At 33.8% G+C, this 11054-nt stretch overlaps 1 protein-coding gene across 3 annotated transcripts in view; it reads right to left on the reverse strand.

Annotated features, from left to right (window-relative positions):
* The window catches only part of LOC111064355 (chondroitin sulfate synthase 1), a 93724-nt gene extending 83090 nt beyond the window's left edge, over positions 1 to 10634 (reverse strand). For all 3 annotated transcript variants that reach the window (XM_039435503.1, XM_039435501.1, XM_039435502.1), the window contains exon 1: positions 10333 to 10634. The gene's annotated coding sequence lies outside the window, so the exon portion shown is untranslated. The remainder of the gene's footprint in view (positions 1 to 10332) is intronic.
* Positions 10635 to 11054: the final 420 nt, after the last annotated feature.

The raw sequence follows: 11054 nt of genomic DNA on the forward strand, positions 1-11054 counted from the left end.
TATGAGATTATGTCTTCAAATTGGTGACATTGCATTTTACATTGTTTCAATTTATTTATATTTATAACTAGCAGGTAATCCGTGCTCCGTAAGAGTCTAATTGAAAACTTGACGTACCTACTGAGATCTTGCACAATTCAAAATAGGCCTACAACCATTCTCGGTAAATTGAGAATCTGTATGCAAAATTTAAAGTTAATCATTTCAGTAGGTCAGACGTGATATGCGTCATTCGTGAACTTCCTATACCGTACATGTATAAGCTAATTCTTTACTTGATTATATTATAGATGATCACAACTATGTCTAGTTATAGTTATAAACAAGAAGGCTTCTTTCTCTAAATGGGATAATCCGAAAAAACTATAAGAGCAGAAGAAAAGTATTCTTGAACATCTCACCTCCTATGACTGAGAAACATAATAATAGACTAATAATTATTATTATTATATAATAGTAGTAATAAATTAACTTATTCTCCCGATTGATACATTACACATAATAACAAATTATTAAAAGTAGAGTATATCACAACAATATTGCAAATTATAAAAATAAATAAAGATAATAAAATATACAATTACACGTTGTTCAAAGAAATCCCAATAGCTCATCTACATCAATAGAAGAATAAATCATTTCAAGTACCCCGAGGACTAACAGTTCTGTTTGGGGTACTATCATATTTTTAATTAAGAAAAAAAGGAACAAAGAATTATCATGCCGAACCGGAGCTTGCATAATATGACAGGGTAAGGAATTTCAAATTAGATAATAAAATTAACATTTCAATCCACTTTCCCTCATTTAGAAAAATAACAAACAATAGATGCACATTTCAAGTAATTAAGCAGCCTCATATACATATTTCTTTTTATAAATTTCCCTCCATACAACATTATACGAAAACAACTCATGTATCTTGAATAATAATGAATGTATCTTCATATAATTTCCGAGAGTGAAATAAGACATCCATTCATCCAATGAAACCCGCAAATTCATATTTATTTTAGGCATGAAAATAAACTCCACACATCATTTTGTAATAGAAGCCAGGCTTTTACTTCATTTTTAAAATGTTTCCTATAATCGATTCGCTTCAATTCTGCCGATAGGTTGTTGAATGATCGGAGGGGGGCTACATAAATTCAAGATTATATTTATTCCTAAATAGGTTGAAGTATGAGAACAAGATTCATGGAACTCATTTATCTGATTCATATTAGATTTGATTTGACGGCGTGTGAAAAATCAGAAAGATACTAAAATATGTCCAATACCTCAAAATAGCAGCTTCTCAATTTACGTTAAAGTTTTCACTATTTTTCAAGTTACTTGATATTTTTTTTTCTTTCATTTTTAGGAAGGGATAAAATTTGATTTCATTTTATCTCTCATTTCATAATGCACCATCCATTACAATCATAGCCGACAAAGAATATGTCTATCAAAGACGTAGTCTATGTTAGCCTACATAGGCCTACTACTCAGCCAAAGATTTTGCATGTGTAGCCTATTGGCAAAATTGAATTATACAGTGAAAAGGCCAAAAGTCAGCTAAAATGAATTACAAAGCCATTTCAGTTGAACAATGATAACTGATTGAACAACATTCATAGACTAGTGAAATTTCTGTCACTGAGTTCAAAATTTTGATCATAATTCACAACCAATGTCAGTTTTTTAGTGAAGTTTCAAGGGCGAAACCTTATGACCTGATGCAAATTGCGTTTTCTGCATTCAAACATACTCTTTATTAATGCATGTGTCTTCTTGGTATGATAAGAAAAAGATCCTCCATTGATTATAATCAATGACAGCTGTTTTTTTGTTTTTTTTTTTAATTACAGCCCTTCAATCACTTCTGTTTTTTCACGGATTTAAAAGCACTCATATCTATATCTATCTATCCTATAATATTAAGCGAACAATTTCTGTATATTTATTTTTATATGGTTATGTGGTTATCTGGATATATGGTTATATGGGTAGACCTATATATTTATAACGATTTTCACGAAATTTGGAACAAAGTAGGTTTATGATATGAAAATTCGATTGCACTAGGTCTCAATCCTTGGATAACTCGCTGAGGAACATTAAAAGGATAAATACGTCCTTGGAGAAAAAGCTGGAAATTTTGTCGTCTGTAGATACCGTAATGGAAGAGAGTGAACAAGTGCATGTGTGTGGGATCATCCAGCTGATCTCACAAGAAGAAAGATTCAGCAAGAGAAACTTATTTTCGTTCATTTATCTTTTTTTAGAAAACATGTTTACTTTAGAAAATCCAAAATAGTAGCTAGATGCTATTAGTGATACTTAGTATATTAACAAATATTGTAGCAAACATAGTATATTATTCTAAATCGGGTGTAAGTGCACGTCCAGTGCCTACATACCTGTCATCAAATTTTTGGTTGGGATCGATTTAGTATGTTATTTTGAGCACAAAATCACAAAAATTAAACGGCGGTCACTTATTGTTTTTAAAATAAACTAAGTTCAAATTAGCACAATTTTACATGCATTTAACTAACCTATGAGTAGCAGCCATTTTGATTATTAAAATCATCAAATTATGATATTCCTAATCTGAGTTTTCCTAACCCAAAGCTTTTCCTAACCTAAGCTTTCCTAACCTAAAGCTTTTCCTAACCTTAGCTACTTATAGGTTAAATGCATGTAAAGTTGTGCTACTTTGAACTTAGTTTATCTTTAAAAAAATAGTGACCGCCGTTTAATTTTTGTGATTTTGTGCTCAAAATAACATATTAAATCGATCCCAACCAACAATTTTATGACAGGTATGTTGGCACTGGACGTGCACTTTAGCCCTAAATCGAATTCATAGTATATCTATTTGTAATTGATGATGTATTTGTTTTTTGAAGTGTGAATAAATTGTTATTTTGATGAGTGATAGTAGCTTAACCTAGATTTTGATTTGGACTGTAGTATAAATTTGAAAAGGGACAGTTTTGGGCATAAGCCTGTTGTGCCTCCTCATATAACTGTAAAAATAATTGTACGACTGAGAAAATGAATAACTTAAATAAATATAAACTATAAATTCAATCTTTCGTTACAAATTTTCCATGCTTTTACACTCCAGAGCAAAGCTCGGTCCCCCGATATGACTATAATAAAAGACAGAACTGGTTTATAGGAAAATAAGCATAATATAATATCCCGTCCTATAATACGGATAGGGAAATTACGTTTGACGCATTATCACGTCTGAACTACTGGACTAATTAACTTGAAATTCTTCATATTGATTCTTAAATAATGAGGTGACGAGGTGATAGAAATATGTTGTTAATCTCATAGTGGAAATGAAAAGTTGAAATTGAAGCTTCTGAAACAATTAATGCTAGAAACAATTTCAACCTCTCTAATTCATTGGTGGCATTAGATATTTTGTGTAAAGTTCAGATGTAATTAATACAATCCAATCGTTGGTCTAATCAATGTTTAATAATTTTTCAATTTTAATACGATTCCATTTGTAATTGATCTTTGCAATATCAAATCAATTGGAGGAAACTAGAATCATTTAACAATAGCATTGTGGAGAGCATTGATTCATTTCATTCTAGATTGGATTTTTCGTTATACTGGATTAAATTTCAATTTATTATACAATAGCCTAAGCTGAATTAATTGAACGAATATGAACTCCCACAGGTCGTATAAACTCATATTAATTTCCGTGCAGTATTTGATTGAATTCAATTCTCTCTATGGTTCAGCACCAAAAATGGAAATTCCAAGTTAAATCATTGTGAGCCCTGAGTTTTGTAAAAGGAGTTGACATAGCAATAAAGCAAATTGAATATTTCCATGACACAGCATAAAAATAATAAATATTTGATAATAACAATGCTTAGACCACAACTCCAAAATACTGGAGAATAAAAGGCTTGATAAGTTTTTATGCGATTAATAGATTTATACATTTCAGAAGGGATTCGAAAATGAATAGATGGGGATAGAATTGCCTCCATTTGGTAATGTATCAAATTTTGTTTAATATTATTATGCCTCGATTTATTAAATATTATTTCAAAATCAAAATCAAAATCAAAATTGTTTATTGTCATTACAAAACAAATTGTATAACAAGGTCAGGTACATTCACAATATAACATTCTTCATTCATCAATACAATATAAGTATGGTAACGTTTTGTAACACTAACAATAATAATAGTAATAACAAATCAACAATATAAAAACAGGACAAGAACAATAATATTCTATATGTCTATAGATGTGTTATCAAATGTCAAACATTCTACAAACTCATTAACACTATAGACACAAAGCTCACACAACATATCTTTCACACATTTTTTAAAACTGCTCATATTTAATTCTCTGACTTCCGTTGGCAACAAGTTATAAATTTTCTTACCAAATTCATGAAAACTGTTCAGAGTTAGTTGTAAGTTACATTGACTTCTATGCAACAATGTCTTCTGGCGTGTTCCATAATTGTGAATGTAATTATTTGTCTGCATTTCATGCATGTAACTTTTTACATACAACAGACACTCAAGAATAAAAAGAGATGGAACCGTGAGTATTCTTAGCTCTCTGATCAAAGGTTTACAATGAGTTCTACAGTGGACATTAAAAATAGCTCTCACAGCTCTTTTTTGTAAAATCATGAGCTTTTTCATTTCAGACGAGTGTCCCCAAACCACTATGCCATATGACAAATGACTTTGAATGTGTGCATAGTAAATTGACAGCAATACATCAACATTGACAAAAGGTCTAAATTTCCTGATGAGAAATACACCCCTAGCAACTTTTTTACTTATATTTTCAATGTGTATGCCCCATTTCATGTTTGACTCTAACGTCACACCCAGAAACTTCACCTCCCCATTTTCTGAATAATTAGCCAAGGAAAAATTCATCGTTTGGGTTTTGTTGCTGTTCAGACTAAGTGAGTTGGCTGCTGTCCAGTCTTTTATAACAGTATTTGCATCATTTATAAAACGTTCAACTGAATTTAAACATTTATTATTTACCTGAATTGCCAAGTCATCAGCATACATGTATGTATTCACTCTATCGTCTCCTATCGCTAATGGTAAGTCATTAACATATATTATAAACAATGTGGGTCCTAATATGGATCCCTGAGGTACCCCTGATTTGAGAGGCAGATATGCTGAAAAGGACCCGTTAAAATAAACCGATTGGTACCTCCCTGACAAATATTCTTTAAAAAGTTGTAAAGCAGACCGATCAAAGCCATAGTATTTCAACTTATATAACAATATATCATGGGATATTGTGTCGAATGCTCTACTCATATCATACCAGCTCCCCATGACCTTTTCTCTACTATCTAAAGCATCCACACAAGCTTTCACAAAATTACGAATTGCAGTATTGGTTCCTCTTTTGGATCTGAAACCATATTGTTTATCTGAAAAAAGCTGTTCACCCTCAAAATATTTAACTAGTCGAGTATTCAGCAATATTTCAAAAACCTTCGCAATAATTGGTATGATTGACACTGGTCGATAGTTACTACAATCAGATTTAGTACCTCTCTTATACAGTGGAATAACTTTTGACAATTTCAAGCACACAGGAATTACACCCTCTTTAACACATTGATTGAATAAATATGACAATACCTCCACTATATAAGGTGCAGCAAGTTTTAAAAGAGCAGAATTCAAACAATACATATCCAAACTCATACTATTACTGAGAGAAAAAATGGCGTTATAGACCTCTTCAACACTGAAATGGCCAACTGAGAAAACAGAGTTGATATTATTCTGTCTAGCATGAACAAATTTATTCAAATAATATGGCATATCATGTTTTGATTGTTGGATATTTTGTTTTGTTGACTCTACATTATCAAGGAAGCATTTATTAAATTTATCACTTGTGAGATCAGTTACCTGTGGTACCGATGTTCTATCGTTAACATTCAAATTCTCTTTTATGACTGACCAAATAGCATGTGATTTATTTTTAGTCTGCAATACTTTATTACAATAATACTCACGCTTAGCATGAAATACCATGTATTTATACCTGGATCTCAATATCTTATACAATTCACAATGGTAAGCCAGACCCGTGTACTTGTGAAGACTATACATATTCAAACATTCCTCTTTGAGAGCTGATAAATTATCAGTGTACCATCTAGACTTTGGGGTTTTCTTCAATTTGGAGGACTTGACCGTTTTTAGAGGAAAAACTGTATCAACTATACTTAGGAATTTGTTCAAAAAGTACTCAAATTTCTCACTAATATTGCCTGTTGCATATACATCCAACCAATTAACTTTGCTCAGTAGAAGAGTGAAATACTTTTTATTACAACTATTATTAATCGGACGAATGATTCGAGAAACATTATCACTCTGCTTCAAGTCATTTCCACCAGACAACGTGAATAAGCCAAGCAATGAGTGATGATCTGATACTAAGGTCGGTATAACAGACACAGACTTAATTCTATCTTTATGTATGGAAGTAGCCATATTGTCTATACATGTTCCTCTGTCAATACATATCCTGCTTGGTCTTGTCACATCAAACACAGTTAAATTAAGATTGAAGCTATTTAATAAGTTGACAAAAATAGATCTATGTACATCATTCACCAGTAAATCAACATTAAAATCTCCATTGAGAATAATGGATGCATTTGACTTTTTTTTCTGTGATACAACATTCAAAACAACGTGAAGCGTCTCAATGAAATAATCAAAATTACACCTATCTGGTACTCTATACACCTCAAGACAAATCACATTCCATTTCGAAACAAGAACCCCAGAAACTTCACATATACTGGCTATTGACATTTCCTTCAAGTAAGTAAGCTCACAGTATTCTAGATCATTTCTTACATAAATAGCCGTACCACCCCTCCGTTCTATAGGTCTACTGTATGCACTAGCCAATCTATAGCCAGTCAAACCAACCTCAATTATCTCACAAGCTTTCAACCAGTGTTCACAAATACCCAAAACGCTGACATTATGCTCTCTAATCAAATCACCCAACTCATCAGTTTTGTTCATGACACCCTGCACATTCCAATGAAACATTGCAAAATCAGACTGCAAAACCTGTGATTCCGGGTCTGCCTGTTCCGCATCACTAACAATGTTTTGGTATTCAGAGCATGACAATCCTACAGAACTCGATCCACTCCTAAAAAAGAGTTAGTGTAATAGTTGAGGGGGATTGAGTCAGATGTTTTTTCTTGTTGAGCTAGCTCACACACCACGTCCATGATCCTGTCACTCACGTATCTTTTCCCCAAAGAATTCAAATGGAAGCCCTGCGATGTGTGGAATCTCCTACCCAAGTTGCTGATATCCACGAAAGTGACATTTCTAAAATGTTTACACAAGTTCGAGTTCTCCTTATTTGCCCTCCGAATTTCCTTGTTGACTACAGACCATCGTGGAAGATCATGCCTGTGAGGCACAGAAAACACAATCACTTTGCCAGCCCTCCGGTTTTGCAGATCACGCAGTTTATTTCTCAGAGCAGAATGCAGCTCTTCTCTCTCATTGCAGGCTATGTCATTTGAGCCAGCCAAGTAGACATTGACATCATTGTCGTTCAATTGACCAGACTCCTCCACAGCATCCCTGAAGCGAGCTCCTGGTTTGATCATGGCCGTGAAGTTATTATTGTCACCCTTGTAGCTCCTGTGAACATCCCTGCCTTGGCTGTCAGCATATAAACGAACATTACACGACATCTTTCTTCGTGATTGCTTTACAGCAGAAGGTGTTGAATTTTCTTTTTGAAAACTAGTTTGCTTCCGAACATCTTCCCTGGCAGGTTGCATGTCATGCGAATCATTACTCTCTAATATGGAAAATCTGTTCTTAGTCGGTATTGTCAGGTTAGAGTCACACTTCTTTGGTTTGGCAGTGTGTCTGGGTAAAACAAACTCGGTCCCGGAATTAAAATTTGTCGATTCATTTGTGGAAGAAAGTTTCTCACAGTCAGTTCGGAGTAGATCGATTATTGTATCCTTGTCTTGTACTTCTTTTTTCAATACAAGCAGACTCATTTTAAACTCTTCAATTTCCATCTTCAAAGATTTGATTTCACCCTCCGCTACCTCTTCACATTGCAAAGACTCCTCAAAATCAATTCGTCTCTTGTTCTTCTCTGACTCAATGGATTTTACTAATAATTTATTTTCTTCAAGTATATTAGCTACAGAGACCTGTAAGTCGTTGTTCACCTTAATAGCGGAATCATACTTATTGAGTAATGATGTGACTTCAGGCACCAAATCGATTATCGCGTCACTCGAATATTTGCAACAAATCACAGAAAGGATACCGTGAATATTCACCGCAATCTCCGCTACTTCCTGGTGGATCAGGTCATTTTTAATATTATTTAGACTTTGCTGTGCTGAATAATTCGCTTTCTCAAACTCGCTTCGCGTTCTAGTCATTTTTATTTCTTATAAGCCTTAGTGAAAAATGAGAATGGGAATTTAGAAAGGGCGTGGAAATGCCTAGAGAGCTATCAAGGCAGGAAGTGATAGGGTAGCTCCTGTAATAAGGAAAATGGATTAAGAATAGGATTTTCACTAATATTAGAGCAGTCAATGATAATTATTATTATTCCGAAGTATTGCACTACGTTGTTACTAAACCAAAAGAAGAATGAAAGTGATGCACTTGAAGAGCTATGAAATTGAATTTGGCGCGGCTTATAGACTGCTTATGGTTTCGCAGCTGTTTTCAAATAGCACAGTTAAACAATAATATCAAACAATGATAACATCAGACTCTGTCAAACAATTCCAATCAAGCAGGCTATGCACACTTTGACAAGAAGTATCGTAGCTAAGGACGCCTTTCAGTTGCTAAGGACGACCACTTTGACAAGTGAAAAATCGTCGAAGATTAGATAGAGACTTCTCTTTTTTCTCACTTCAATCTACGGTTCTCTCACTCCAATACTTCGGTTGATTACAAGTTCAAGCAATGGAACTGTCTAACCTCTAGCCCTTTCACGAAAAAGAAGAAACTAAAAATCAACCATAACTTCCTTATACTCACAGCTCCAGCAGAATTAGGTGATGTAAGTGACACTCACACATACGGGAACTCAACACACCTAATAAAATATTATTTAAACGTGAGTAAACACTGATATTATTTGAAAATTTGAAGAGCTACAGAATCACGTCTAGTCACACCGAGCGCTCGGCTCAACTCCATTTTAATTCATCAACTGGATGAGAATAGACACTGTACCATACCAACTTCTTATAAAGTGACTTGAGAGGTAATAAAATGTACATGGAAAAGATAAGTGCCTGGAAACAATGTACAATTGTCTTTCTAGATCACTGACTGTTGAGGTTTATTACCACGACTAGTCATAATCTTGTACATTGTACTGCGATTAGAAGATGTAGTCAAGTAGACAAGTAAAGATGTGCACAGGTAGGGGTCTCTAGAAACCACTTGAAATTTCGCATATAGATTTTTAATTAACCGAGGATAGTTCTAAGCATATTTCAAACCCTTCAAGATTTCATTACGTCAAGTTTTCAGTTTACCAAGTTTCAAAATATACCCTTGCGGAGCACGGGTTACCTGCTATTCTGACATACATTAACGCTTGAGCCGCGCGGCTAGATTCGTCGCTAATGGTGAAGCCACAAGAGGCGTTTATTTGGTCGGTACAGCAAGCTCTCCGATTGCCTATAAAAACGTCTACAGTGTTGTACAGTTGAATTTGTCTTGCTTAAAAGATGCAATTCCTAAGCGACGACTCTATAGCGAGGTCCACGTTATACCTATAATGGCAGTATTTGATTAACATTGGTGTTGCTATTCTTGTCTATCATTCAACAAAGAAGATAGCACTATCCTTTTCGTTGCTAGCTCCTCGACGTTGCCCGATCGTTTTTAAACAATGTAGGAAAATAATTAACTAGTCTAACAAAATATATCATCTCAATATGGAAATTCATTACTTTGATCATTGAAATGAAAGGATATTTTCTTGATGAATGAAACATAATTGATTATTTCAATCATGAATAATAAACAGTATTAATATTACATCACATTACTAGTATAAGCTATCCTCAACAGAAGACAGTGTCAAGGCAGAGAGTCGGCAACTCTGTTCCCTTATCTTTCTCCACAACTGCCATTAAAACGTGGACTGATTCACTTCTTAGATTTATGAAAAACACTCAAATACAATTTATTATTGCCAAGTTTCAAATATCAATTAAACAATGATCTGCAAAAACACATAAGAGCTGAAACGGACTTACCAATGCAATTGCAAAAATATCCTTTCTATGTGCAAAAACCAAAACTGTTCAGATTTATTTGTGAAAAAGTTTTTGAGTTGCAAATTCCTACATTACGAACAACACTTTAATGCTACCGGTACCGTATTTTATAACCTTAAAGAACACTGTTCGAAATGCTATCGGCAGATATTCTTATAACAGTATTTTCAACTTGAAATAGGTTAGGAAGCCAAAAATCAACTGAACTTGGCATGCAGAATACATCAACCGAAGCACTGAGACGAAAACTATGACTGAAACTGAATGAACCAATGAACAGTGAAGACAAGAGTGAACAACCGGTCTGACAAGTCAAGAGACGAGACCACAGAACATATATCATATAGATGGAAGAATCAAACAAATTCGTGTACCAAATCCGCCATCTTGAAAAGAGTCAGAATTATAGTGAGGTCCACGTTATAATAACGGTGGTGAAAGATAGCAGGTCAATGTTGCCGATACTTTGTCTTGTTAATGCCTTCTATAGACGGTAGCTGATACGGGCTTGTTGATGTAATATTAACTGTTCATTCTCGTTTAAAATAATCATTTATATTTTATTAAGCAAGGAATTATATTTTTCAATAATTTCATAGCTAGTAGTTCTGTGAACAGTACATAGTGATACAGTGAACAGTGTGATATTTTATATTTTATTATGTTGATCTCATTATCTATGTATTGTTCTCATACTTTCA

Source organism: Nilaparvata lugens, chromosome 9, assembly GCF_014356525.2.
Source record: "Nilaparvata lugens isolate BPH chromosome 9, ASM1435652v1, whole genome shotgun sequence".
NCBI lineage: Eukaryota > Metazoa > Arthropoda > Insecta > Hemiptera > Delphacidae > Nilaparvata > Nilaparvata lugens.